Raw genomic sequence first — 24,982 nt, forward strand, 5'->3', positions numbered from 1 at the left:
GGCTCTGCGGGCCGGAGGCGGGGCCTGACGCGGAGCCTACGTGATGGCGTCAGGCGCCGCCGCGCCGCTTCCTGTTGTCAGTGGCCCGGAGGCCGTAGCGTCGGCTCCGAGTCTGAGGCGCTGTAGCGGCCGGGAGCTCAGCCCGCCCGGTCCCTGCTCCCTGTGGTGAGTTCTCGTGACTGGAATGCGGTTGGGTGGGTGGAATCTAATGTGGTCACGGGTGAGGCAGTCAGCCAGGGTCCAGGGCTCTCCCTGGCAGCCTGCACAGACCACCGTCCCCATGCACCTGTTTCCCTCTGCGTGGCCTGAATTAGGAGGTCCACAGCGGGGTGACTCCCTGTGCCTGGTTTACTCTGCCAACCCCAGAGGCCAGAGATTGCCTCGGCAACCTCGCCTCATTGAGGACCACAGTGTTTCCCTGCTTCGCAGATGTCGTGTTCCACGCTGTCCTGTAAGCCTTGCTTGCCAGACTGGCCTTAATACTCCCTGTACCCCATGCCTTGGCCCCCAGCCAAAGTGTCCTCCTCGCAGCCCACCCTGAGTCCAGCTCTGAGGATGGCACTCTCTCGGGCCTCTGGGGTTTCCCCTCACCTGGGATTGGTGTCACTCAGGTCCAGCAGTGGAACCAAGCCACTATCAGCCATGGCATCTCCAGTACTTCCTTGAGCTGGGACAGCTCCATGTCCTTATCTAGCAGGTGGAGATAATAAAATGGCGCCCCTAGGACAATTAGGAAGAGCACAAATGATGCAATCTAGGTAACATTTCTTGGTTGTGTTAACTTCTTTGGATCATAATTATTTGAAAGCAGACAACCTTAACAAGTTTTTTTTCTTGGTGGCACTGGGGTTTGATCTCACTGCTTCATGCTTGCAAGGCAAGAGCTCTACCACTTGAGCCACACTGAGGGATGGAATAATGGACTGCCTTCAACTATTGGTACCCATTTTTCAGGCATTGGCATTCTTTGTAGATTTGGGTGGCTACATCCACTGGGATTACAGATACCATGTCTACCTGGAACACATCAGGCACTGTGCTGGGTGTTTTATTTGGTCATACTCTGCCTGAGAAATCTACTGTGCCCCAGCATGCCTTGCTGGTTAGAGGGAAATTGCCATCAGAATCCGTGTTGGTCTGTTTAGATTGTCCCTGTGCTGCCCAATGGAGAAGCAGAGTGTGGCAACAGACCCTGTCTCCTTCTGAAGCTGCTTGGTTGTATCCACCATCACCCAGATAGCAGACCCTGGACAGGGACAGGAGTCAGGGGCTGGTGCAGGGCCCAGGCCTTGACTGTGAATTGTGAGCCCTGCTTCCAGGTCCTCATGGGTTCTTGGCGCCTTCAGCTGAAGCATCTCCCTGGTGCCCTGAAGCAGCCTTTGGCTCCCTGCCCCCACACACCCATCCCACCAGCCCTGGCTTTCTGTGTAGCTTTTGGTGTTCAGAGTCCTTACCACCCACTCATGGCACACAGGGCTCCTCGCCTCCCAAGGACTCAGCCTCTGGCTTTTTCCTTCCTTAAAATCCACTCTCAGTTTTTACTTTTGTGTTGCTCACAGGCCTTTCGGTTGCAGTTTGAGTAAGCCTAGATGACCGCCTGCTGCTTGCTGGGAGGGGACTGTGGTTGCGGGGTGAGTTGGGAGCATGCTCATCTGGCCACCATCTGTCCCTGCAGGTGTCATGTGAGTCTCCTTGCTTAGTGGTGCCTGAGTGGAAATGCTCTCAGTGGTGGAGAATGGACAGGAGTCCCGGGCTGCCGTCTCGGTAGGTGGGCACAGGAAGATCAAGGGTGGAAAGGGCTTCAGAGGGCTTACCACTGCATTGGCTTTCCTCACTTTGATATGAATGGGCACTGTCCATGAAGACAGCTAGGTGGAGAAAGGTTCCAGCCAAAGCAGGCTCTGAGGAGATCCCTGTCCTTCCTGGGAGATGTCTGCCATTTTCTTGCTTGTAAAATGGAAATCTATGAAAAGCACAATGAAGATTTAAGGTGGGTTACCTGAAGACCAGGGATTTTCATTCAACCCTCAGTGCTCTGCCCTTACACTGTGATTGTTCACAGTTTGCTCAAGACATTGATTGGTCTGAAACAGCTCTTCCCAGGCACTGGTTTGTAGCCCCACTAATGGGAATAAATTGGCAGCTTACATATACCTTTGAACAAAAATTGTTTGTGACCAGCTCCCCAGAGCCCCTTAGATGCCCTCTCTTGGAGAGTCCTATACGCTGGACTGGCCCTGGGCTGTCTTGGGCACTCTGGACTGGCTGTCAGTTACCTTGGAGAGGCAGGAGGTTGGTTAACTTTTAGGATCAGGGGAAGCCAGAGGTGGCTTCTTGGGGGAAACCTGAATTTCCCTTTCCTCCCCATTGCTGTTCCCCACTTCAGAAAACTTTCTTCTTGAAAGTAACTACAGCCCTCAGAGGAGTGCCTTCCCCTCCTGGCCACTAGAGGGTCAGCTTCACCTGTCTCCTGCTGGCTTTCATGCAAAGACCCTTTCCCCATCCTACCCAGAACTCCCTAGAGCTGGAGCTGAGCCCCCAGTGAGTTCAGCGCCCTACAAGGGCAGCATAGATGACTCCTTGAGGGTGTGGACTTCTTGAAGGTGCATGCTATTTATCCCTGCATTCTCTGACTCAGCACCTAGCAAATACTCAGTAGTGTTTGTACTTTTTATATAACTGCTGATAAGATCTTGCATAAAAAGAACATTTAAAATGGGACTTTTTCGGGGTTAAAACCTGTGCTTCAAAGGGCACTATGAAGAAAGTGAAAAGACAACCCCCAGAAAAAGGAGCTATTTGCCAGTCCTATATCTGAAAAGGATCTAGTGTATCCTGAATATATAAAGAACTGTTACAATTCAGCAATACAAAGACAATCCAGTTATGAAATGGATAAAGGATTTGAACAGCATTTCTCCAAAGAAATAAACAAATGACCAATAAGTACATGAAAAGATCCTCATTACCATTAGACTCAGGGAAATGCAAATCCAAACCACAATGAGATACTACTTCATACCCACTAGGATGCCTATAATCAGTAAGACAATAAAAAATGTTGACAAAAATGTGAAAAATTGGTTGGGCTTGGTGGTGCAAGCCTGAAATTCTACCTACTCACCTACTCAGGAGGAGAGAAAGGAGGATTGCAGTTCCAGGACAGCCTAGGAAAAATGGCAATGAGAGTCTCTCTCAACAAATAAGCCAGCCATGATGGCACATGTCTGTATCTCTGTAATCCCAGTTACTGGGGAGGCAGAGGATCACAGTCTGAGGCCAGCCCAGGCAAAAAACAGGAGACCCTATCTAAAAACAAACTAAAGCAATAAAAGGGCTGGGAGCATGGCTCAAGTGGTCAAACACTTGCCTAGCAAGGACAAGGCCCTGAGTTCAATCCCCAAGTACCCCCCCAAAAAAGTGGAAAAATTGGACCTATGAGACATTTGCTAGTGGGAATGTGAAATAGTGCAGACACTTTCAAAAACAGTTCAGTATTTCCTAGAAAAGTTAAACCCAAGGGTTTTGTTTGTTTTGTTGGTTGGTTGGTTTGTGTGGTGTTGGGAATCAAACTCAGGACCTCATACATACTAGGTAAGTGTTCTGTAACTGAGCTATATCCCCGGCCTAGCACAGGGTTTTATATGACTTAGCAATTCCATGCCTGAGTATATCCCAAGAGATTTGAAAACATGTCTACATAAGAGCTTGGATATAAATGTTCATAGCATTAGAGCCAAAATTTGGAACAACTCAAATGTCCATTACTGATGGATCAATAAAACATGGTATATCCATGTAGTTGAATAAGGAATGAAGTACTGATACATCTTACAGCATAGATAAACCTTGAAAACATGCCGAGTGGAAGAAGCCAGACACAAAAGGTCACATGGTGCATGACTCCATTCATATGAAATGTGCAGAACAGGCAAATCTGTAAAAGCAGAAAGCAGATGACTGACTGCAGTCACTCCCAATTCCCTTCTCTCCAGCCTGGGCGACCATTAATGTACATTGTTTCTTTTGGGAGTGATGGAAAGGTCTAAAATTAGACAGTGGTAAAGGTTGCACAATTCTCTGAACAACTATTAAACTCTATAATTTAAATGGGTGAATTTTATGATATGTAAATACAGCTCATTAATTTTTTTAATTTAGTTTTCTAAACTATTAACATTTACTGTGTGGACTAAATTCAAAATAAAAGAGTTAAACATTTATCCATTATCCTAACACTTAAACCAGTTTTTCTGTAATCCCTTGTAGTCTAGTGTGTTTGGGAAAAAAACACTTCTTGTAATTTTGACATAATTATGATTAAATAACTTTTGCTTTTCCCAAGGATTTTGTGTACATTTGTAATGTATTCATTATAGGTATTTACTATGTGCCAGGCATAGTGCCAAGTGATGGAGACACACAAGGAGCGTTGCCCCCAGTGCTGAAGATCAGGAAGTATTATTTCATCTAACAGATGGGGAAACTGAGGCTCAGAGAGGTTAAGTGAAAGGTCTGAGGTGCCCCCGCCGGTTATGACAGAGCTGAGACTGAATGGAAGCCTTTGGCTGCCAGGCCCAGATCTTTCCTAACGTAACCATGCTATTTCCTTGTTGTTTGGCACCGTGCTGGGATCTACCACAGGCCCTGAGCATAGGCTCAGCATGCCCTCTACCGCGGAACCCCACCCCAGCCCTTTTCCATGTTTTTATTGTTCTACAGTGGCACATTCTGTCCCGTAGCTCATCTCTGCAGAATCCCGGCCATGTAAGTTAGCTGGGAAGCCTAAGCCCTGCCCTTCCCAGTCACCCCTAGACATAACTGTGATGGAGCCAGAATTTAAACACAAGATTACATAGCTATAAGTTCACTGAAGTTTGGTTAGAAAACAAGAAGAATCCACAATAGAATATCCAAATAGTATCTTCTCTATGCTGTGTCTTTATTTGTCATAATGTGCAGAAGGAATCTATAGATACACACATTGGTGCGTGCGCACTGTATTTGAACGCGCATTGAACGACAGGCCAAGGGTTACATTTTAGGGGCACTCTGTAGGATTGTCCCCTAAAGGTGTCTTCTGTTTGGCACTGCCTAGGTCATCAAGAAGAAACTGGTGGGATCCGTGAAGGCACTGCAGAAGCAGTGTGTGTCCCTGGACACAGTGGTCACTAGTGAAGACGGAGATGCCAACACCATGTGCAGTGCCTTGGAGGCCGTGTTTATTCACGGCCTGCATCCCAAACACATCCGTGCTGAGGCCGGAGGAAAAAGGAAGAAACACGCCTACCAGAAGCCTCTGCCTCAGCCTGTCTTCTGGCCCCTCCTGAAAGCTGTCACCCACAAGTGAGATCAGCTGGAGAGGGTTTGGTTGGGGAAGGAGCTTCAGTGTGGGAACTTGGCTCTTTCCAGCTGTGCGGAAGACACCCTGTGCTGTAGTGTAGAGATAGTGAAACAGGCCCAGAGAATCTACTAGAAAGGTTTATCTCCAGACCAAGCTGCCCAGACAGCCACTAGACCTTTCAACCCTCAGCCTTCAGGCAAGAGCCTGTGGCTGCTTCCCACCCCAGGGCTTCTGACTTTTTTGACCGCACCTAGAAGAGTGAGGCACTTATAAGAGCTTATGTGGCCTTCAAAGCCTAAAATACTTACTCTGTGACCTTTACAGAAAAAGTTTACTGAAACTGCCTTTGAATATTTGAACATCTGTGTCCTATTACATTCAATATGAGGCTTGGGGATTTTTATCAAAAAGTGGAATCCAGGTGGAATATCTGAATTTCACCTGGGGACCCTGTCTTTGGCCTTGCCTCTAATTGCCTGGGCTTTTGAGTAAGTAGCTGTCACTGCACCTCTAAGGAATATTAAATGCCACCTTCATTTAGGCACTGAGCAAAGGTGCCTTGTCAGCCTCTGATCTGTATTTCCATGCCTGCTGACACTCTCCTAGGTCAGGTTCTTACCCCTTTCCTGGGTGGCATTGGCTTTCTAATTGTCCTCCTACCTTACTCTGTGTTTTCTTAGGCCAGTCAGCTGGTAGCATGTACTTAGCTGAAGCTAGCTGGAACTCAGCCACACTGTCCAGGGGAGTGTGGTCTGCACTTCCACACAGGAGGCACACACAGGGCACTGTGGTAGCACAGATAAGGGGCATTTATGTCAGACGGAGGCATCTGGGACCTGAGTTTGGTACACCCAAGGTCTGATCTCCTTACCCAGAGCAGTCCACCCTATAGTGTACATAGCTGTGGCCAGGTCACTTTCCCGTGCAGAAATCTTTAGCTCCCACATGCAACCCTGGAGTCTGATTCACTAAGTTGGGGCCCCTGCATCTGTACCTGATAAGTTCTCCAGGGGCTTCTGCTGCACTTCCGTGTTGGGAACCTTTGCTGCATGTGCCCTTAACAGTTTAATATTCAAGACCCTCCATTACCTGGCCTTGCAATCTAATCAGCCACTCTCCCTTCACTGTTGTAATTGGAATGTTTTCACTCCTGTTACAGGCCTGTTGCTTCTCTACCCTTTATGCCTTTTTCCTTTCAAAACATTGTGCCTAGAAGGTTTTTCGTCTTTGCCTCTGGAAAGCCTTCAGGGCCCCAGCTCAGCTGCTGACCTTTCTATGGCATTTTTCTTACTCTAAGGCAGAAATGATGGCCCAAAATCCCACACCAGCTCCACCAACAGAAGGGCTCCATGGCAGTTACTTGGGGCTGGGGGTATAGCTCAGTTGTAGAGTACTGCCTAGCATGCATAAGGCCCTGGGTTTTGGTTTTAGTTTTTAAATCAGAGCACTATTGAGCACTTAGTGAGTCTCATGCACGCCTCGTTTCTTTGCCCTGTCTTCCATCAGTTCACAAGTCACTTCATTCATTCATTTTTTATTCTTCCAGAGTTTCTTTATACAAATGTAAACTAGTATGAATAGATATCCGGTGACTTGATTTTCTGTGTCTTTCACACAAAACACTGTCCTGTGCCTTGGTTACTTTTTGCCTTTTTTTTTTTTTGGTGGTACTGGGGTACTGGGTTTGAACTCAGGACCTCACACTTGCTAGGCAGGTACTCTTAACTACTAGAGCCGCTCCACCAGCCCAGCTTTTTGCCTTTTGATGAACAATGTACCTCAGAGATTGTACGTAGAGAGGATTCTTCTTCCTTACAGATACATGGTTTTCCATTGTAGGAAGGTAGCATAATGCATTTAACCAGTCTCCTGTTGGTGAACACTTGGACCACGTTTCATCTTTTCCTAATTCCAACAGTGCTATAATGAATTAGCTTTTGTTTGTGTGCAAGTATATATAGGGAAAATTCCAGAAGGCTTTCTGGGTCAAAGGGTAAAGTGTAGGTATTGCCAAATTGCCATCCATGAAGTGTAAACCAATTTGCTCTCCCACCAATACAAATGAGTGCCTATTTGCCCACAGCTTTGCCAGCTGAGTGTTGCCAAGTTTCACTTTCTGCCAATCTGATAGTAAAATACATAGTTTGTCTTAAAGTGGCTTGCATTTGCATTTCTCTTTCCAGATATTTAAGGGTTGTTGGTTTCTCTTTATCTTAAATAGTCTATTCATGTCTTTTGCCCATTCCTACTGAGTTATTTGTCTTTTTTTAATAAATTTTTTATTAGGATATATTTGTTATACAGGGGGGATTAATAGTGACACTTCTGATTAGGCTTGCATTGTAATTAGTTACATCATCCCTGTCATCTCTCCTCCTCAACCCCTTCCCCATCCTACTTAAAGCAATTGCAAGCTGTTTCTTTGTTCTATTTCATATATGAAGTCTGTCAAACATATTCCCTTACTTTAATCTCCTTGTTAGCCTCCCTCCCCTCCCACTAGTAACCCCCACACACACCTGTACCTATTTTACAGTCCCGTCTTTTGTTATTAATATATTTGTCTTTTCTTATTGATGTCTAGGAGCTTTTTCTATATTAGGGAAAAAGCTCTATTACATGAGTTGTGATTACTCCTCTCCTTTTTTGCAGCTGGTTCTCACTATGTTGCCCAGGCTGACCTCAAACTCCTGGACTCAAGCAATCCTGCTGTCCAGCTTCCTGAGTAGCTGGGACTACAGGTGCCCAGCCAAGAGTGTCTTTGGAGTTTGCTAATAGTTTTATTTTACTGCACAAGTTTTCTTTATTTTTTAAATATATTTTTATTTGACACAGTAATTATAATATTTGTGGGGCACAGTGACTTCTCCAGATGTGTGTAAAATGTAGAATATTCAAGGTAGTTGACATATCTATCCCCACAGACATTTATCATTTCTTTGTGTTGGGAACATTCAAAGTCCTCTGTACTAGCTATTTTACATATTTACTTCATTGCTGTCAAACATAGTTCTCCAGTGCTATGAATTTAGAAGTTATTCCTCCTACCCAGCTTCACCCCCATACCCATGAGCCATCCTCTCTCCACACTCTTCATCACTCCTCCCCTACACCCTTCCTAGGCTCTGGTAACTGCCATTCTATGCTCTTTCTTTGAGAACAACTTTTCAGTTTGCACATATCAACGAGAACACGGAGTATCTGTTCTGTGCCTGATTTATTTCACTTAACATAGTGTCCTCCAGTTCCATCCATGAGATGAAGAATGACAGGATTAGTATCCCGTTGTGTGGGTACACGCTCTTTCTCATCCATCAGTGGACACCTAGAGCTGCACTAAGCCTTCGAGTGGCGATGTCTCTCCACCCTACTGATTTCATTCCCTTGGGTGTTTACCCATAGTGGGGCTCTGGAGACATGGCAGTTTTATTTGGAGCTCTTTGAGGAACTTTCAGACCATTTTGCATAACAGCTGCCTCAGTTTACATTCCCACTAACACTGTGTGGGATTTCCCTTTCTCCACATCCTCCCAGCATTGTTACTTTTTTTGTCTTATAAATGTTCTTGCTGGGCATGGTAGCCTGCGTTTATAGAGTAAGGTACACTTAGGAAGCTGAGGCAGGAGGATTGAAAGTTCGAGGCCAGGCTAGGTAACTTAGGGAGACCCTGTTTAAAATAAAAAATTAAAAAAGGCTAGAGGGAGCTTGGTGGTAGAATGCTTCTTTAGCATGCACAAAGCTCTGGGTTTAATCCCCAGTACAACACACAAAAAAAAGTTATGTAATATATCAGTTATTTTATAGCTTTTCAATTTTGAGTCTTTGTTACAGACAAGTCAACTAAGTCTTTGTCTTAGTCTGTCTCTACATACACACAGTCATGAGAACACATTCTGAAAAATGCACCATTAGGTGATTTGTTGTCATGTGAACATCCTGCAGTGTACTCACGTAAACCTACATGGTGCAGCTCACACCGTTTGATGTGGTCTGCATGGAGTCATAGCAACCAATGTATGAAGCAGCTGCCGGGGTAACGCACACACTTTCACAGTAAACTTTTTTTTTTTTTTTGGTGAGACTGGATTTTGAACTCAGAGCTTTATACTTGCAAAGCAGGTATTCTACTACTTGAGTCACACCTCCAAACCATTTTGCTCTGATTATTTTGGAGATGGGCGTCTCAAACTGTTTGCTTGGGCTGTCCTTGAACCACAATCCTCCCAATCTCAGCCTCCTAAATAGCTAGGATTACAGGTGTGAACCACTGGTGCCTGGCTAACCTATTTTTGTTTAAAGGAAAACACTCTGAAATATGGATAAAAAGTACAGGTTAATAAATAGATAAACCAGTAACACAATCATTAATTATTGTTATCAAGTATTATGTATTGTACATAGCTAATTATATGTGCTGTACTTTTTTTGCCAGTGCTGGGATTTGAACTCAGGGCTTCATCCTTGCAAGGCAGGCACTCTATAGCTACAGCCATGCTTCCAGCCCTGTGTGCTATACTTTTATATAACTGGTGACACAATAGGTTTATTTACACAGCATTGCCCCAAATGTATGAGTAATGTGTGGTACTCTGACTTTACCATGGCTGCAGTACTACAGTATCACTAGGTGATAAGAATTTTTCAGTTCCTTTATAACCTTGTGTGACCACCATCACATCTGTAGTCTGTCATTAACCAAACCCTCATTATGTGGTACATTCTCTCTCTCTCTCTCTCTCTGGGTGTGTGTGTGTGTGTGTGTGTGTGTGTAGAAATTTTTCCATTTTTTTCTTCCAGTGTTTTTATGGCTTCATTTTATTACATTTAACTCTAACCCTTTGAGGGTTTCTCATATGGACAGAGAGTCCTAGGCCCACCTTTATTTATTTTTCGTCTAGATGGCGGCCATGTGTGCCATGATTTTTTACTGTCCGTTTCTTCTTTCCCCTGGGATTTGTGAGGGCGTCTTCAGCAGGGCCAGTCCAAGCTGCATGGGGTCTGGTGGCAGTAGCTGGCTGATTGTTCTCTTTCTTCTGCCTCTTTCCAGCTGCGGTGCCATCTGAGGGGTGCACCTTAACGTCTTTATTCCCCAGTGCAGGTGGAGTAGCCCACCTGAGAGTGGGGAAGGGCCTGTGGAGTGGGTGGAGGCCCCAGCAGGAGTTCTCCTGCTCCCTGCTTCCCTCCCCTCCCTGCACTTCTAGCCTCGTGTGACCTCCCTCAGCTCCTGGGGACTAGAGGGCTGGTTCAGGACACCCTACTCTCTCCTGGGGCCTCATGACAGGCTCAGTGTGCCCCAGCATTCCTGGGATTGCAGCCTCACCCTCAGGCACAGTCTCTCACCTAGACTAGGTCCTACACACCCACCTGCCCAGCCCTGTGTGACTCAGGCAGGAGAAGGTTGCAGCTGGGAAAAGAGGAGGAGCAGGTCATGTGACTTGTGGCAGCCACCTTGTTCCCAAGACCCCACCTCAGGGTTGCATCCTCAAGGAAAGAATCCCCGGGATGTCTGTGACTGAACAGGGGTTGGGGGAGCTGGAAGAGCAAGTCTGCTTCCAGAAGAGAAATAACGGGCAACTCATATGGTGGTAACAGTGAGGGAGGTCAGGCATGATAGTGCATGCCTGTAATACCAGCACTAGGGAGGCTGAGGATTTTAAATTTGAGGCCAGTCTGGGCTTCAGAGAGAGAGACCCTGTCTCAAAAAAAAAAAAAAGGTTTATAAAAATAAATACAAGAGCCAGGCATGGTGGTGCATGCCTATAATCCTGGCTACTTGGGAGGCAGAGGTTGGAGGATCTCAATCTGAGGCCAGCCCAGACTAAAGCTCAAAACCCTATCTGAAAAATAAACTAAAGCAAAGAGATGTGGGCTCAAGTGGTACAGTGCTCAAAGTGCGAGGACTTGAGTTTAATCCCCAGCACCAAAAAAAAAAAAAAAAAAAAAATTCCTATTACCTAGATTTAACAATGTTGACCATATTTATTTTTATTTTGCTAAAGAATTATAAATTCCAAACACCATTATGTTTCACGCATGAAAACTTCAGCGTGCGTCTCAAAGTTCTATCCTTCTCCTTACACACTCTTCCATTACGATAGCTAGCAAAATTAATAAAAACCCCTTCGTATCAACCAAGACCTGGGCCATGGTCAGTCCCCCATTGTTCTCAAACACTGCTGGCTTGCTTGACCCAGAGGCTAGCCAAAGGCCACACGTGGCACTCAGATGTCTCTCCTGTCTCTCTTCAACACCCATACTCTTCTCCCTGCCTGACACTGATGTACTCAAGAGAAAGACAAGAATGTGTGTCTGCCCTGGGCCTGTGTGCTTCCTGGGGGCAGTGTACCCATGGTTCTCTGAAAGGCTTAGGTGAGCACAGGTCACCAGACTCAGTGGCTTCTGGTGTGGAGGCTCCTTTTCCAGGCAGTGGCCCAAGAGCATTCAGATGGCAATAAAACAGGAGCCTAGAGATGGAGCTGTGTTGTTAGCCTCAGCCGGTTCACAGTCACAGGGTGGTAGGGTGAGAAGCAAGGTGAGACCGTCAACATTGAGGGAGGGCAGAGGAGGTGGAGGAGCCTGAGCCTGAATGGCTGGAGAGAGGAGGAGAACCAAGAGGCATGGTTCCACTTTCAGAGGACACACTTTTTCTTTTTAAGTGGGAGAGACCTTGAGTTTGTGGAGGTGACTGGGAAGAAGGGTGGGGATTAGAGGGGAGACCTCTCCCCAGCAAGCAGATGCCATGGTGGCCCAGGCTGGAGAGGCTGGCTTAGACAGGAGACCCCTGAGCCCTCCACTGGGGAGGGAGGAGGGGAAGGCAGATGCAGATGTTTGGGGTGTAGGCAGAAGGTGGCCACCCCTTGCCACACTTTCTCAACTCCCTAGCATGGCTCAAAACCCTTTGCTGGCCAGGAGATTCCTTAAGGGGCCATTTCAGATCCCTGCTGGCCCTGATGGGCCCCTGCCTGCCTTACACAGAGCTGCAGGTAGTATGAACAGGTGAGGAGCTGCACCCCAGACCCCACCCATGTGGTCAGCTAAGACTGGGACAGAGTCCAGTGCTGAGGGCGCCCAATCAAAACCCAAAGGCAGAAAAGCAGAAGTGCACTCTGCTTTCTCACCATGTCCCTGTTTGTGTAGGAACTCAGGGCATGCTTGGCTGTCACAGAAACTGGCCTTGGGGCAGGCGGCAGGGGGGACAGTCCCATTTTGCTGCTAGAAACTTAAGCCCAGAAATTCCATCAGTTGCAAAGAGAGAAGCTGAAGTAGAGTGACCCAAAAAGTTTCTTTTCATCAAGAAACAAAATGCTTCACCCAGGCCCCAGCCCACACCAGTTCCAGACCAGCTCCCTCAGGCATTCTGAGGTTGGGGACCAAGAACCTGCAGTGGGACCTCATTCCCCTCTCCCTGAACATTAGTGGACATGTAGCTGGGGGCCATGCCAGGCCAGAGTGATACAGAGAAAGATCCAGTTACTGTCCTAGAAAAGGTGTGGCGGGGAGGGTCTCACTGTGTCACATCACTGAGCTTTCCTTAAGACAAAGAACACAGCTCCTTCCTGCTGTCCCTCCACCCAGCCTGGGGGGCACAGAGTGAGAAGAAGGGGGCTTTGTCCCTTACCAGCTCCCAAGCCAGTTCCTGGGCTGAGTCTCTAATTTGGGGCTTTTCTCTTTTTTCTTTTTCGAGGCATTGGGATCTTGCACATACTAGGCAAGTGTTCTACCACTTGAGCTACACTCCCAGCCCTTTTGTTCTTGTTTTGATTTTGAAAGAGGGTCTCATTACCACCTTGCCTGGGCTGGCCTCAAACTTGAGGTCCTCCTGCCTCTACTTCCTGAGTATCTGGGATTACAGACATGAGCCACTGTGTCTGGCTTCTGTTTTGTTTTTGAGACCGGAGTCTCACTAAGTAGCCAAGGCTGTCCTGGAACAGCCTTGCTATGTAGTCTTGCCACAGACTCTTTTAAGTGCTCGATTACAGGTGTATGCCACCACAACTGACATGACTTGGGGCCTTTCCTTTGCCTTTTGCCCCAGAGGATAGTATTCCTCTTGTACCTGCTCCTGCCAGACCCTTCCTAAGGGAGAGGGTGAGGCCTGAGGGCAGGATGGTGTGGTGTACAACTGGTCTGTTTTTATATCCCCCCCTTGACCCCATGTGCCTCTCAGAGGGGTGAAGGTGTGTTTGAGGGAGGAGGACACTGGTCATCACCTCCTCTTGCTGGACGAGGAGAAGGCCACTAGAGGCCTGAAAGCCAGTTTCTGAAGCAAAGAGCTGGTGGAGCTGTGTGTGTTTGCTCAGTCCCTGGAGTGTGGATCTGTATGAAGCCTCTTACTTTCCATCCTTGGCCAAGAGGAGGGATTGATTTGTCCTGGGGTTTGGGCTTCTTGGGGAGCCCAGCCATAGACTTGAAGGACAGAGGACAGTGGAAGCCCCAGCCCACCTGTGCTCTTGCCAAGTGTCCCATGCCCCAAATCTATGCCATATCTCATGCTACCTGGGTGCCTTTTTCCTGAGCCCACAGGGAGTGTAGGAGGAGAGAGGCCAGGGGATGTGAGCAACTGAGAAAAAATTGCCATGGTGCTGCCTGTTCCTGGGGCCTGGCAAGAAAGAACCTTGGAGAGGGAGGGAAGACAAGAAGGTCCCTGAGGGCTTAGAGGGTGCGCTGTATCTACTGCATGTGGCTGGGGTCTGGACACCCACATGCATGAGGAGGTGGAGGGAGAGGTCAGGGAGGGAGGGGAGAGCAGGTGCCCACTCCCCACTGGGTCAATAGAGTGGAGGGTGGGGCACGGGCAGACTCGTACATGGATGTGGACACACAGGCCGAGAGGAGGTACATCTTGGTGACCAAGTCTGGTGTTCAGGCAGGCAAATACTGGTGTGGTCAAAATCTCTCCTGTTCTCTTGTCTGGCAGGGTCCACACATCAGCTCCCTGATACCATATCTGCCCAGACCTCTTCCTCTTTGGAAACCTCTCCCCCTCCCCCCACAAGCTTCCTCTTTTTTCTTTGTATCCTCCCTGGGCCTTGAGGGAATGGACAGCTACTCACTCTCTCCATCCCAGGAGCTACTACCCCGGGCAACTCGAAGCCTTGGTCCTCACCTGCCCTTCTGCCTGCCACTGTCTGTGTTGCATCCCCTGCCCACCCATGACTCAAATGTGACCTTCTGTGCAAGCTGTTCCAGGCTGCATCTGGGCCTGAGTGTCAGACCTCCTCGGTCACCAGAGCACTGAGTGGGGCAGCCAGTGCAGTCGAGGAAGCATAAGAACCACCTCCTAATCAGTACCCCCACCCCGCCCCTGTCAGGCAGTCTGTCTCAGGCTGCACTTCCGTAGTCCTGACAGGAAACCAGCTGCAGTCTCGGCCTCCCGACATCTCGAGGCAACTTCTTGTTTCCCAGTTGCCCTGTGCCAGCCCTAGGGTTGTGCCCCTTGGCTCCTCCCCACCCCCAAACATTCCCAGGCTCTGTCCCAGCAGCTCACAGGGGCTGGGATGGTGGAGATGATTGCCAAACTGACCAGGAGGCAGAGTCGGGCTCTACGGGAACAGGTAGGAGTAGAGGGCCTCAGGGGCAAGCTCAAAGAGCCTTATGTGGTCATGGCGGGGTGGAGGGGGGCTCCCAGCAAGCCTGCATCCCCATCCTGATAGGAGTTAGGTGCTCTGGGGCTCAGAGCAGGGAGTCTCAGGGAGGTGGGGGCTTTTCGCTTTTCACAGCTTTCCTACTCCGGGCTCTGTGTATCTGAGTGTGGCTGAGGTACTCAGCTTAGGGCAAGAAAGGCAAGGCTTCCACCTGCTTGTGGACAGGCTAGGGGACTGGAGGCAGGGAGAGCACTGCATCCATGAGGAAGTGAGAAGGAGCAGTGGGTGTGGTGAGAGCCGGGGTCCCTCTTGACTGAGTCCTCTGGCCTGAGGTGGGCGACCACTTCCTCTTTCCCACTCTGCACCTCCTGTGTCTCTAGGATACTACTCAAAAACCCTCAGTGATGTCAGACCCCTGTTGCTGAGCTGTGGCTGAATCTGGGCCTCCAGGAGTGGGGCTCAGGGTGGCAAGCCCTGCTATGCCCTTGAAGCCCCAGTGGTGTGCCTGGCACCACCTGGCTCCCAAGAGCAGTCAGAAACCAGTGAGGCCCTGCCAGGAGAAGAAAGCAGTTCTATCTTGGCACTGTGGGGCTCCGCAGAAAGTTCTAGAACTTGCAGAGGCCTCAGGGGTGCTGTTCTGTCACACATACCCTGCCCCTAGGGCTACAGCATTGCAAAGAGGGAGTGGCTCTGCCTGCTCACCGCTCTGAGGGCCCCACTGCTCCTCAAAGCAGCCTGTGTATCTGGGACAGCCCGTCTGGGGCAGCATTGAAGACTTCTTCCTTCCTTCCTTCCTTCCTTCCTCCTCCCTGCCCTCACAGTGTGCTCTGCATCTTGTCTTGCTTGTGAGAGCCCTGTCACGAAACTTCTCTCTCCAAAACCTCCTGTACCTGCTGAAGTGTCCCCTGTGCAAGATCCTGTCAGCCCCACGACCCTGGGACTGCTCAGGAACGCAGAGCCAGTCCATGCAGCCCAGGTGGAAAGCTCTGCTCCAAAGAACTCCTTTGTTGGCTCTTTCACTCCCCATGGCCCTCCCAACTCCTGCCCCAGAGATAGGCAAGGCCACTACTCCAGTGGGTCCAGCAGGGGTGGTAGGAGGCACATCCAGCTCCCTCAGCTTCCTCTCCTCCTGGCCTCCAGGATGTCCTCCCAGGGCATCTCCTAGGTTCTGTGGCTTAAATCCTCATCCTCAGCAAGTTCTTGCTCAAAGCCTTCTCCTGTAGTTCCAGGTGTGTGTAGGATGTGTGTGTGTGTGTGTGTGTGTGTGTGTGTGTGTGTGTGGCTGACATTTGGATTGACTTAAGTATTAAAGCAGTGTTTTTGGCAGACCTGCTGTGTGCTTGGGATGGAGCAGTGGGAGTCATTAGTTGCATCATCCTGTGTCTTACTCGAAAGAAACTCGTTTGGAGGGAAGAAAGGTGGGCAGACCAGTAGGCAGCTAACTGACCACCAAGGCAGGACGCCATCAGGCCCTAGCAGAGCAACAGACAAAGTTTCAGCACATTAGACCTCTCTCTAGAGAAGCTGTGAGCAGAGGCCCTCAGAGGAGCAGAACTTGAGTAGGCAGGGAATGAGAGCAGGGAATTCAGGCCAAGCAGACAGCCAGAGCAAAGGCACAGAGGTGGGAAGGTGACTTTCGTGTTGGAGGTGGGTGAGCAGTACAGCGTGGCTGGAATATGGGGTTGCCTTGAGGCCTGGGGTGGGGGAAAAGGAAAAGTGGGTAGATGGACCCATCCCAACCACACAGGAGCCTGGCAGATTGAAGAGAAGAACTGGTGGCCTGGTGTTCCTGGGGACTGGCCACCCTAAAATTGCAACTCTGTTTCTCTGACAGTAGTTTTGCTTTCTTGCTTAGTGGAGTCATCAATACCATGCTCTGCATTTCCCCTGTCACTGTCCCCTCACATGTGCACTCCAGGGCCGATCCTGCCAGGAGGGGACTTGGGTCCATTTGCTCCTGTTGCATTTCCAATTTCAGGAGCAATTCCTGGCATGCAACAGATAGGCAAATGTTCATGGGATGAATGAGTGTATTTTAGGCCCAGCAAAAGGCCATCTTGACTAGGACATGCTTCCCCTCTTGTGGTTTTGAAGATTTATTGTACAAAATTTTGAGACTACACAAAGTTTAAAGACAAAGCAAAACAAAACAAAAACTGGGCTGGGGCTGTAGCTCACTTAAAGAGCACTTGCCTACTGTGCATTAGGTCTGGGGTTCAATCTCCCCAGCATCAGCAGAAAACCAAAATGAAAACAAATATAAACTCTGTAATCACACTCCCCACATAAGTCCTATCCAAAATGATAGCATTTCATATGATTTCCAAAAACACAAAATTGGAACTTCCATTGGGGTCTACCATTTTGAGATCTGCTGTTCGCCTGGAGCATTACGTATTCTCAGGAAACAGAACTAACATCCCCACATTCCACTCTGTAGTTTGATAATGTAGTTTGATGATGTAGTTATCTCTCCAGTCGGCTCACAGTGCTGGACACACTGGAGGAGTCTCAGGAGAGATCTGGAGCCTGGCACTTGAGCTGAGTCCTGATAAAGGAATAGGAGTCAATCAGGTGAGAAAAGGAGATGAGTCCAGGTAGGCTGTGACTGAGCCAATGCCTGCAGGACACACAGAACAGAGGGTGGGGACCTGTAACAACTCAGTACTATGGAACTTGAAGTTCAAGGGAAGGGGCAAGGAGTGGCAGGAAATCAGGGGTGAGCCCAGGCAGGTGGCAGATGTCCTCTTGCACCTAGCTGAGGCCTTAGACTTTGCTCTCTCTCTCTCTCGCTCTCTCTCTTTCTCTCTCTCTCTGTCTCCTCTGTCTCCTCTCTCTCTCTCTCTCTCTCTCTCTCTCTCTCTCTCTCTCTCTCTCTCTCTCATCTGAAACTGATTCCCATACCTGCAAACCCAACCCAATCCCAGAGCTTTCTAGACTGGGAGGGAAGGAACGGGTGGAAGCTCTCATTGGAGCTGTGGAAGGCAAAGCTGAAGCTGAAAAGGGGACCACTGAATGGAGGTCCCAGGCCATTTCTCTGTCCCTGCCTCTTTGAGTATACAGTCATGAAAACTGGATTATCAATGTTTTATTGTTAATAATAAATAATAACATAATCACCCACCCATCTGTGGTGCTAACTACTTTACAAAGTACTTTCAAGAACATCTTATTCTGGTCACTACAACTTCTGGAATGGGCAGAGCACATGTCTTACACCCAGGGAAACTGAGGCAGAGAGGTAATGGGACTGGCTGAAGGTCGCCCAGGTGGCAAGTAGCCGAGTTGGCACTATGTGACCCTCGAGCTGCCCTGAAAGTCGTCTCCTTCGCCTTCCACAGGTGGACGAACCCCCGGAGCCCGTGTACGCAAACGTAGAACGGCAGCCGCGGGCCACTTCGCCCCACGCAGCCGCTGCTCCTCCATCCGGCCCGGTGTGGGAGACGCACACGGACGCGAGCACCGGGCGCCCCTATTACCACGATCCCGACACGGGCGTGACCACCTGGGAGTCGCCCTTCGAGACTGCTGAAGGCGCCACCGGCCCGGCCACCTCCCCGGTGGGGAGGCAGAGTGGGGCCAGTACTGGGATGAGGAGAGCCGCAGGGTGTTCTTCTACAACCCGCTGACGGGCGAGACAGTCTGGGAGGACGAGCCAGAGGAGGAGCCGGAGGAAGAGCCCCAGGAAGAGGCCGAGGAAGAGCTGGAGATGCAGCCCTGCATGAGCCCTGGCAGCCCCAGGGACCAGAGGGTGAGGGGCGGGGCCCGGTGGGTGGGGCTGTGCTCCTCCTCCAGGGCCTCTGACTCCGCCTCCTGACCCTCGGACCCGAGAGCGAGGGGCGGGGCCTGGTGGGTGGGGCTGTGCTCCTCCTCCAGGGCCTCTGACTCCGCCTCCTGACCCTCAGGGATCCGAGAGCGAGGGGCGGGGCCCGGTGGGTGGGGCTGTTCTCCAGGGCCTCTGACTCCGCCTCCTGACCCTCAGGGACCTGAGAGCGAGGGTGGGGCCCGCTGGGTGGGGCTGTTGTCCAGGGCCTCTGACTCCGCCTCCTGGCCCTCAGGGACCTGAGAGCGAGGGGCGGGGCCTGGTGGGTGGGGTTGTTCTCCTCCTCCAGGGCCTCTGACTCCGCCTCCTGACCCTCAGGGACCAGAGGGTGAGGGGCGGGGCCCGGTGGGTGGGGCTGTTGTCCAGGGCCTCTGACTCCGCCTCCTGGCCCTCAGGGACCTGAGAGCGAGGGGCGGGGCCCGGTGGGTGGGGCTGTGCTCCTCCTGGTCCAGGGCCTCTGACTCCGCCTCCTGACCCACAGGGACCCGAGAGCGAGGGGTGGGGCCCGGTGGGTGGGGCTGTTCTCCTGGGCCTCTGACTCCGCCTCCTGATCCTCAGGGACCTGAGAGCGAGGGGCGGGGCCCGGTGGGTGGGGCTGTTCTCCTGGGCCTCTGACCCCGCCTCCTGACCCACAGGGACCCGAGATCTAGGGGCGGGGCCTGGTAGGTGGGGCTGTACCTAAATGCCTCTGACCCCGCCTCCCTCTCCTCAGGGAGTCGAGGATGGGGGCGGGGCCCGGTGGGTGGGGCTGTTCTCCTCCTCCAGGGCCTCTGACCCGCCTCCCACTCCTCAGGGAGTCGAGGATGGGGGCGGGGCCCGGTGGGTGGGGCTGTTCTCCTGGGCCTCTGACTCCGCCTCCTGATCCTCAGGGACCTGAGAGCGAGGGGCGGGGCCTGGTAGGTGGGGCTGTACCTAAATGCCTCTGACCCCGCCTCCCTCTCCTCAGGGAGTCGAGGATGGGGGCGGGGCCTAGTGGGTGGGGCTGAGTCTGAGCGCCTCTGACTCCGCCTCCCCCTCTGCCACAGGGAGTGATGGGTTGGGTCTGGTACAGAAGGTGGGGGCAGGGGACGGTGCTCTCACTGAGAACCTCTGACTCCATCTTCTGGTCCCTGCAGCCCCCCACCCCTGAGACAGACTACCCCGAATTGCTGACCAGTTACCCGGAAGAGGTCTATTTCCCCGTGGGTTCCTTCAGTGAGCCTGGCCCCACCTCTCCCTTAACTGCACCCCCTGGCTGGTCCTGTCACATCAGCCCCGACAAACAGATGCTCCACACCAACCACTTCACCCAAGAGCAGGTAGGGGCAGCACTGGCAGATGGGCCCAGACAGACCCAGGGTCACTGCTCTCAACTTTCCTCACTAGGAGCTCCCCTTAAGACTTTTTGTGCGTGTGGTGGAGGAGACTAGAGTTTGAACTCAGGCCTTCTGGTTTGAGACATACCTCCAGTCCATTTTGCTCTGTTTATTTTGGAGATGGTGTTTTAAAACGTGTTTGTGCTGGCTGGCCTTGAACTATGATCCTCCCGATGTCAGCCACCCAAGTAGCTAGGCTTACAGGCATGAGCGATCTGCACCCGGTTTCCCCTTAAGACTCTAAACTGCAATTCCTACAAAGAACCAAACCCAGCCCACAACAGTCACCTGCAACTGCCCCTGGTGCTATTGTTGCGGGAGTTTGCTAGCTGACATACAGGACTCTTGAGGCAATTAGCAGGAAGAACGTTTTATTGTGCCAGCACAGACTCAGCAGACTCATGTCCAAAGGCTGAGCCCTGAGAACAAAGGGGTCTCACCTTAGATACCCTTGCAAGCAGGTTGCAGAAGCAAAAAGCAAGGTCTAATCCATATATGGTTATATTTGATTTTAATGGCTACTTTACCCTAGTGCTTATGTGACTTTCCCCTCCCTGGTGCTACGTGACCTTCCTCATGTTCAGATCTCTCGGGTTTTATCTCTCTGTTGTTCCATCTCTACCTCCCTGCTACTTTCTCAGGACTCAGGCCTAGCCGGTTTTGTTCTGATTCTCCTCCCTGCTACACTATCCTGGACTCTGGTTGAAGGGAGCCTTAGCTCATCCCCACCCCCATCTAATGAGCTTGGCTAGGGGCCCTGACCATCCCTGTCTCCACAGTGGGTGAGGTTGGAGGACCAGCATGGGAAGCCATACTTCTACAAGCCAGAGGACTCCTCTGTTCAGTGGGAGCTGCCCCAGGTAACCAACAGGGGAAGGGAGAGCGCTGGGAAAAGTGGAGGGGGTGATATATGACAGGTCTAACTCCCCAAGCCCCTGTCCCTGCCCCACGAAATATCCGCAAATCCAGCCAGGACAGTGACACCCCAGCCCAGGCCAGCCCTCCGGAGGAGAAGGTAGAGAAAGGCCATGAAGACTCTGACAGGACAGAGGAAATAGGGGGTTCTGGAGGTCCTGGGGGCAGTTGGGATATAACAACAGGTCCCGGTGCCAGGCCTCAGAGTAGGGAGAGGGTGGGAGATGGGAGGAAGTCTCATCTGAGACTCAGGCCCAGGCTGGAGAGAGCTGCCAACTGAGGGGGAGATAGATGTGCTCCTCGTGGCTCACCCTCTGACTACACCTTTTTCCACTTCTATCTCTTAGATCAAGACTCTGGACAAGGTAGGGGTGCTCCATCGCACCAAGACGGTGGACAAGGGGAAGCGGCTCCGGTGAGAGCCTGTCAGCATTCAGAACCAGGCAGGGTGGGCCTGAATGGCGATGTTCACTGAGTGCTTCCCCTGTACCAGGCTCTCACTGATCCTCACGGGGACTTCACAGGAGGTCCTGTGAGGAAACTGAGGCACCAAGAAATAGATGCCCAAGGTCCCTTGGCTATCAGCTGTTAGAGGCAGGAGTCCAGTTCTCCCAAGTGGTCCCCCAGGCTGTGTTCTTAAGCTCTGTGCCCTGCTCCTGGGACTGAAGGGGGCCCAGCCCAGGAGCAAATCTAAGTCTTGCCCAACCCACTGCCCCACCCACCTAGGAAGAAGCACTGGAGTACTTCCTGGACCGTGTTGGAGGGTGGTGTCCTAACCTTCTTCAAGGATTCAAAGACCTCAGCTGCAGGTGGCCTTGAGGCCCACCCCTCCTGGAGCAGGGACCGTACCCTCTGCTCTTTGTCTGATTTACTTTGGGAAAGACCAGTCTGAGAGAGCAGTGCCCAAGTGCCAAAGGAGCTGGGCCTTGGCTGGGAGGGGTTGATGGCAGCAGAATCACTGCTGGACAAGACGTCCCAGCCACCTTGAGAGTGGCCAGCTCCAGCCTGGAGGGCAGGGAGACTGGGGCCTGGTGCTCACAGGGACAGGGGTGGGCTCCTTTTCCTTCTTTCCCTGGGTGAACAGGTGGCAGAGGACAGCCAGTCAGAAGGCTCTGGGACTAAGAAACACCAGGACCTTGGAGTTTCAGGAACCCTTAGGCCCCTTTCTCCCAGGGCTGTGGCCTAGCCACACCAGTGACCTCAGCCTGTCCCTCAAGCTGGGGAGCCTGGTGTGTCAGAGCCAGGGTGTTGTAGCAGACACATCTGCTGAGGGCTCCCCACTCCTCCTCTCTCTCCACAGAGGCACCCTTCCAAGCTCTCCACCCCTGAGTACACAGTGGAGCTGAAGGGGGCCTCTCTCTCCTGGGCCCCCAAAGAGAAATCCAGCAAGAAGAATGTGTTGGAGGTAAGTGGTGAGGGTGGGCAGGAGAGAGGAGCTTACTAATGGACTGGGACCCTCACTGCAGGCAACCCCCAGAAAGGAGAACCTGGGAAGAACTTGGGACTGGAAATCTCAGGGCTCAAGGTCAAAGCTGTCCTAATCCCAGGTCCAGTGTTTCTGCCTGGCCATCATGGATTCTGCAGTTTACTCTCTGAGTTAATAATCCTTGCCCCAGAGAGTAGTAAAAAGCAAGGTTTTTGGGAGACGAAACTGACTCCTACAATGGCCACCCTCCTTCCATCTGCTGGCCTAAGAGAAATCAGAAGATTCTGTTCAGGCTGCTTACTCTGATAGGCTGGGCCAGGAAAACTGCTCTCACTTGCCAGAGCCTAGCTTTCATCTGGACTGGGTCCCCAGTAAACGAGTCAGGGCAATGACAAGCTAGTCAGGCTCCCCCAGCAGGAAGAAAGAGAACACAGGCAAGGTCCTCATAGTGCCACACCCTTTGCTGTCTCAGGGTTGTCTTGTTTTTGTTTTTTTTTTTTTAGATTTTTTTAAATTATTCCCATGTGCATACAATGCTTGGTTGTCTTGTTTTTAACAGTCCTTTAGCTTCCACATATAAGTAAGAACATGCAGTCTTATTTTTCCATGACTGGCATTTAACTTAACATAATTTCTTCCAGTTCCATCTATATTGCTGCAAATAACACTTTTTATTTTTTATAGCTGAATACTATTCCATTGTGGATATATCCATTCACGTGGAAAAATGGCCCTTGTTTTATCATTTTATTCAGTCACCCACTGACGGACACCGAGGTTGATATTAAGAATAGCTGCAATAAACATGCGAGTGCAGGTGTCACTCAGACATACTTATTTCACTTCCTCAGGGTATGTACCCAGTAGTGAGATCGCTGGATCATATGGCAGCTCAGTTGCTAGTTTCTCTCATCCCCTCCATCCTGTTTTCCACAATGGCCACACTATTTTACAACACTAACAGTGTGTAAGAGTTGCCCTTTCTCAGCCAGGCACTTGTGGCTCATGCTTGTAATCCTAGCTACTTGGGAGGCTGAGATGGGGCGGATCACACACCAGGCCAGCCTAGGAAAAAGATGAACAAGATCCCGTCTCAATCAATAGTGGGTGTGGTAGCAGACGCCTGTCATCCCAGCTACAGCGGGAAGCCTAAAATAGGAAACTCATGGTCCAGGTTGTCCTGGGCAAAAAGCAAGATCCTATCTCCAAAATAACCAGAGCAAAAAGGGCTGGAGGCAGGCCCAAGCAGCAGAAAGCACAAAGCCCTGAGTTCAACCATCTCCCCTCCAAAAGAAAGAGTTCCCCTTTCTCTGTGTCCTCACCAGCATTATCCAAGGCATTTTGTCTTTCACTTCTGAAAAACTGAGCTCAAGATCCTGTGTTATGCAGTATCTTCTTCTTTTCTTCACAAGGAAAGTACCTGTGGAGGTTGTCTCTTAGGGTCAGAGAGGTGACAGACCTGGGGGAAAACCACTGTCTAGTATTTGTATTTTAACGTTTGCCTCGCTGAGTCTTTGCTATGGTTTGGGGATGGCTTGACTGTGTCTCTCATTGGTCCATATGATGCAGGTTTGGTCCTCAGGATGGTGTTGAGGGAGTGGGATTTTTAAGAGCTGAGGTCTAGTGCGAGGTCACGGGGGGCGCTGCCTTTGGAAGGGATTGAGCAGTTCTCATGAGACCTCAGCTAGATCTTGAGAGAATGTGTTGTTATAAAAACTGCAAGAAAGACCTCTCTCTTGCTCTAGTTTTCTGTTTCTTTTTATAGGTTTTCTCTCTCTCTCTCTCTCTTTTTTCTCTCTCTCCTCCCCCCACCCCCATCTCTTAAGCTCCCTCCATTATGATGCCATCCACTTTTGAGGACTCCTAACCAGAGTCTGAACTTTCAGTCTCCAAAACCATGAGCTAAATAAACCTCTTTCTTTATATATTCACTCAGTCTGAGTATTTTGTTACACTAATGGAAAATGGAGTAATCCAGATTTATTTAAAAAAATAAAAACTAGTTCAAATGAAAAAAAAAGAAAAAAACAGCTACCCCAAAAGTGGGAATTGAAATGCAAGCTGCTTTTAAAGAAACACCCTGCATACATGTTTCTGTCATTTCTTTCAAGCCAGCATGCCCATTGTAAGTCTGGCAATGCACCTCAGTTACTAAGATCACTGAAGCAGAAATGAGGGTAGGAGGGTAGGAGGACTCCTGTCCTCTGAGTTGCTCTGGTTGATTGTCTGTGTCACAATGAACCCATGAAGGGGTGACATTCCTTCATGAATGGTAAGGCTGTGGTCCCCAAAAATTCAGGAGAAATCATTTTGGGGGGGCTGTAATTAGCTGGGCATTTCAGGCAAAATCACCAGGACTTTAACTCTCCGCTTTCGTTTGGGCCTCTGGCCCCAGCCTCCCCATTTGTAAAACAGAGGCTGCTTCTAGTGCAGGGATTCTTAATATATAGCCCATGCCCAACTGTGCACAAAGGATGAGGGCTCCCAGACTTAATCAGCCATATTGGGTGAGGAGGTGATGGATGAGGAGGTGGT

The 24,982-nt window shown here is 50.3% G+C and overlaps 1 pseudogene; it reads left to right on the forward strand.

Annotated features, from left to right (window-relative positions):
- Nucleotides 1-23: 23 nt before the first annotated feature.
- LOC109685605 (rho GTPase-activating protein 27-like) lies at nt 24-24,378 on the forward strand (annotated as a pseudogene).
- Nucleotides 24,379-24,982: the final 604 nt, after the last annotated feature.

Source organism: Castor canadensis, chromosome 11 (assembly GCF_047511655.1).
Source record: "Castor canadensis chromosome 11, mCasCan1.hap1v2, whole genome shotgun sequence".
Classification (NCBI taxonomy): domain Eukaryota; kingdom Metazoa; phylum Chordata; class Mammalia; order Rodentia; family Castoridae; genus Castor; species Castor canadensis.